General features: G+C 35.4%; 1 long non-coding RNA gene across 2 annotated transcripts; it reads left to right on the plus strand.

Annotated features, from left to right (window-relative positions):
* The first annotated feature begins 2,966 nt into the window (after positions 1-2,966).
* Positions 2,967-3,818, plus strand: LOC149946584 (uncharacterized). Of its 2 annotated transcripts, none has more exons than XR_016480700.1 (3): positions 2,967-3,070; positions 3,212-3,292; positions 3,573-3,818. It is a non-coding gene; the product is annotated as an uncharacterized LOC149946584 (long non-coding RNA). The 2 variants fall into 2 exon arrangements; XR_016480699.1 differs by lacking the exon at positions 3,573-3,818 and adding an exon at positions 3,366-3,404.
* Positions 3,819-5,311: the final 1,493 nt, after the last annotated feature.

Here is a 5,311-nt window from a genome sequence, read left to right on the forward strand (position 1 = left end):
GTTTTCGTGTATTCATGGTTGAGATCTTGTTTTTTAAGGGAACTATGTATGCGGAATTCTATGAAAAAAGATATCATGTTTTGGTATGCAGTTGCACATGGAGAATCTTCATTAGCTTTAAAATATTTCTTGTCAATTCTTTGAATGATGAATCTCTCCAAACGTCCTTTAATATTTGTCATGTACGATAAAAGCTTAAAACTGGTGTCAAATACTTAATTCATTTGTCTCCGTTACAAATTTGAAGAAACTATCAGTTGGTACGATGAGGCTGCTGAGCAGCTGATAGAAGAATTCTTTGCTGTTTTGAAAGCTTTAAAGTAAAAGAGCAGATTTATTGGGTCAACAATTGGATTGTCTTTTTTGAGTTGACTTATGCAAGAAGAGCATTGAAGGTTTGAGTAGCAGCGGTGAATTAGATATCCTGAAATGTAACTAAGAACATTTTGTTTTAGCAGGTTTGGACTTCCAATAGAATTACAAAATTCTAAGTCTTCATCGGAACATTGCCCCTGGCTTTGCGAGACTACAAGATTTTCAAAATTGGAGAAATCTTCATCCGGTTCTGGAGCTGCAGTTTTAAAAGTGTCAATGTTTAAAATCATCAATGCAATTAGAATCCGGTGGTTTCAAGAGATTATTCACAGAGGTAGCCCGGTATGCAGCTCGAAATTGTTGTGGATTGGGATGATCACGGAATCGCGGTTGCCTCCTTTCTGTCTTATAGATTCAAGAAAATTATCTACAAAATCTTGGCTAATCCTGTCCGTTAATAAAAACTTAATTTTGGTTTTATCCTTTAGATCTTCCCAGAGGAGTAGCAAGGCTTGAATTGAAATTACCATTTTCTGAAATTTCCAATGGTGTAGAGTCATTAAGACTGAAAATTGTTGGCACAGCGGATGGTGTGAGCCTATTTTTAGTTCTAATATTCATGAAACTGGCATCAATGAAATTATTCGCGCAAATTATATGGTTAACGTGTAAATATTCCGTAGTTTTATTTGTAAGCCCATCATTATTTACATTTTTCAGCCACAAAATAAAACTAAACTTTATATTAAGTTAATATGCCAATAAGCCTATCTAATGAAAATGCGAATTTACCAGTCTTTTTCCTTTGGAAACTTAAAAAAAGATGAACAAGGATTTCTTGTTTTCAATATTTTACAATTTAAAACAAAAGAATATACCCCAGACCCACTAAATTATTTAAAAACCTTGTAAAACGAGCATTAAAAATCTGGAAAGTTTTTGCGTCTCTTTTAAACCTAACATCGAAACGCACGCGCTGTGAGAACGGCGCCACTGGTGGCGCCATCGCTCTTACGGTAGTAGTGGACATTTTTGGGAAAAAAAAGTTAGTACGCTTTTTTGAAAGAGAGACGCCTCTCATAATCTTTACACTCTCTGGCTATACTGAAATGGGCTATAAAAATTTAACTTTGGTCACGGCCAACTTTGATTTCTCGCGCATCTCTCGCGCTACAGCGGCCATCTCATTCGTTGACGTTTCTGTGTTAACCTATGAGCAAAAGATGTATGACGTCAGCGCCCCTAGCGGATTATTATTTTTAGTATAGTTTTTACATTGGGGAAAATATAACCACCGAGCGTGGCGCTGAACGCCTACACATTATAGTACAGTTTATAGGGAGAAAATCCTTGCTCGCGGAATTTCGACGAATGTGTTGGCCGTAGTAGCGCGAACAGCGCGTGATCAAAGTTGGCCGTGCTTTGGTTTACTGAACCCAGTTTTATTAGCCTCGTCTGTATAGGGTATTACCATGGAGGAAGCACGTGACTGATACTGCGTTCAGTCAATAGGAGCGGACATCTCCATAGAAGAGGAGGGGTTCAAAAATCAAGTGGCTCTGCCGAACGGCGGAGACACGAACTGAGTCTAAGCGGACGAATTTTCGTGAAAATTGTTTTTTCTCCCTAATGCTTTTCCTACGGGAATTTGTTTTCCTAACTGTGTTGCAATTCGGAGACTTTTTAATAATTTTAGTGTTTGTACTCAACTTTGAATTTTTCATATGATTTTTAGTAAGTTTCCAGGTTTTATTTAAGACTACTTTCATAATTTTCCCTTAATTATTTCTTTCGTAATCTACTTTTAAAATCGACGAAAATTTTAAGGCGAGGAAATGAATTCCCCGCCTTTGGGACCTGTATTTGTGCTAGGCCTCGGTTTTAATGTTTGGAATTTAAAAATCATTGCGCAATACCCAGGTCCCAAAGGCGGGGAATTCATTTCCTCGCCTTAAAATTTTCGTCGATTTTAAAAGTAGATTACGAGCGAAATAATTAAGGGAAAATTATGAAAGTAGTCTAAAATAAAACCTGGAAACTTACTAAAAATCATATGAAAAATTCAAAGTTGAGTACAAACACTAAAATTATTAAAAAGTCTCCGAATTGCAACACAGTTAGGAAAACAAATTCCCGTAGGAAATGCATTAGGGAGAAAAAACAATTTTCACGAAAATTCGTCCGCTTAGACTCAGTTCGTGTCTCCGCCGTTCGGCAGAGCCACTTGATTTTTGAAACCCTCCTCTTCTATGGAGATGTCCGCTCCTATTGACTGAACGCAGTATCAGTCACGTGCTTCCTCCATGGTATTACCAGAGATACTGACAATATAGAGATATGAAACTCCCTATACATCGCTGCGACCCCTTTTTTTTTCGTTAACGTCGGCGCCATCTATCAACCGGGAGAAAGCTTTTTCTTCCCGTGTTTATTTGTAGTAGGTTTACGTTTTGTTTTGAATGAAATTCAATGAATCATATGTGCAGCTTTAATAAAGAAATACGATTGCTTAGAGGATTTTCAATATAATTTATTAAGATAAGATAAAAAGTAAGTTTTTAATTAATTATATTTAATTATTTTAAGAAAGTTCATATATTAACTATTTTTTATGTTATTTTAGACCTTTGTTACTTGAATCAGGGCCAGAGGTTAAATTAATGATCATTAATCCAAGGGTATTTCTGGGATAAATAATTGGAATATTATTAATCCAAGTATATGTCATCAAAATGGTTAACGACTAAAATGTTTGGTAAGTATTTGTTAATGTTGAACCTTAAGTAATTTGCGATCTGGATGTTTCGGGGTTTTGTCATACTTGTGGTTAAAATTATGTTTTTCCAATGTACTACGAATGGAAAGTTGTACAAAAAAATTGATTATTTCTTTCGAGTAATCAACACATGGAACAAGCTGATGCATCTCATCTTTTGAAATAAACCAAGATTGATCGATTGTTCTTGAAATAATTCTGGTAATCCTCTCTTTGACTTTATTCATTTGTATTACCATTGGGAAAAGTTTATCAAACTTGTCCTTGATCTCAGATACGTAGCTCTGGAATCTTTCAGTTGGTATTGTCAAGCCTCTGAATGTTGATGTATCACGAGACTTAAATGATGCTAATATATTTGACTGGTTGAGTGTTTGTTTTTCATCTACAAGTTTGGTTTTGCATGATTCACAATTGTGGTTTTTATTACAACGAGATAAGACATATCCTGAAATGTAAGATAGTGTGGTTTGTTTTCCAGGCCCTTGGCTTTCAAGGGAACTTTTACAAATTTGAAAGTCTTCCTCCGAACATGCGCTGGGATAATAATTATTTGCTGATGGAAGACTTTCATCATAATCATCTGGAATTATTATATGGGTCTTATATAAGTCAATGTTAAGAAGGAATTGGTCTTGATATTAGGTTTAGTAGCCTGCTGAATTTGAATTGTAGGAATTTCCACAGATAAAGAAAATCATGTTAAAATTTAATAGAGTTGTTTTGAATGAAACATTTACAATCCTGTTCTGTAGATATAGATTCGCTGTAACTTGCTGCAACTGAAACACGGGTCCTTTTTGTAGGTCTATTATTGCGCTCTTCAGGGGCGTAGGAACGTTCTAGAAGTTGGAGGGGGCAAAGTGAAACCAAAAGGGGTCTGGAGAATGGTTTTGAATTTTTAATGGAGTGTAGCTTTTCCAAATGCATTTGTACATTTTTCTACTATATACATTGGCGGGAAAAGATTGAAATTTAAACACAGTTGAGGTTCTATAAGCTTTATATGCTTTTAAAATGATAATTTGAGCCTTGCGAAGATTTCAACTGACAAAAATGTTGGAGGGGGCAATAACATTAGTTGCCTCTCCCAGTAAAATTCTAGGGAGGGGCATTGCCCCCCTGGCTCCTACGCTCTTCCACCATTTCTACAGACCGTTTACTAGATTCTATTTGAAAATTGAGTTTTAACTTATGACCCCTTAACAATGTATAAATTTCATTGTACCAGTTTTTTTATGATAGTCCTTGATATCATTTTCTACTAAGTTCTCCGGAACCTTTACGTTTGAGCAACTAGCTAAATTATCATTCCCTTGGGAAATATGTTTCATTTAAATTAACTTATAAATAAACAATACTTAAAACTCAATTTTTACTTGTTGGCTTAAATTCATTTGAATATTGTTGGAATAGCGTTTGATGTCAGTCGGTTTTTGGTTTTACTATTCATAAAACAAGAATCCTCAAAATGTAGGGCGCATATTTTATTATGATGCAAATGTTTCGCATCTTTCAAATAAAGATAGCTTCTTCTGACATTATCAGCCATTTCTCAGAGCAAAGTTTATTGAAAAACCACATATTAAAGATAGGCCTAACAAAAGCTATTAATTAATTTTTCCCACCGTTCTTTCTCTTTTGGAAACTTAAACAAGGATATCCTTTGCTTTTCTTTGGAACTGTTACAAACTTTTACAGAACAATTACTTCCAGGCATATTTCTTTATTGATACAAACCCTCAAGATGATAATTTCTAAGACAAAACGCGTATATAAATTTTTGCGTCTGAAATCCGCTGTTTGGGATTTCGAAAAATACGCTTTCTCCCGGCCGTTAGGCGTCGCTCCGCTCAGGATTTTTTTAAAATTCCGGGGGTCGCTTTCCAGGCGGAGTTTCATATCTCTATATTGTCAGTATCTCTGGTATTACTGTACAGTTAGCTTAATGCGATACGGGTCTAAAATTATGGTCTCATAGGCTTAGCAAGATGAATTTATTTGGCAAATGTTAGGCCTTACACAAGAAATATATTAAATTATGTTTATCGAAAACCCTACATCATAAACCTGCTTTTCAACAAATAGGTTTTAAACAATAAAATAATCAATCTTACCTTAAATCCCGCAAGTGCACAAAGGACCTTTATGCGAAGACTATGACGCGCACAGCGGCAAACGGAACAACTCTGTTCCAGCAGCGTTGCCAGATAGCCAAAA

The sequence above is a fragment of the Leiobunum rupestre genome, chromosome 4 (genome assembly GCF_980474605.1).
Source record: "Leiobunum rupestre chromosome 4, qqLeiRupe1.1.hap1, whole genome shotgun sequence".
NCBI classification, from domain to species: domain Eukaryota; kingdom Metazoa; phylum Arthropoda; class Arachnida; order Opiliones; family Sclerosomatidae; genus Leiobunum; species Leiobunum rupestre.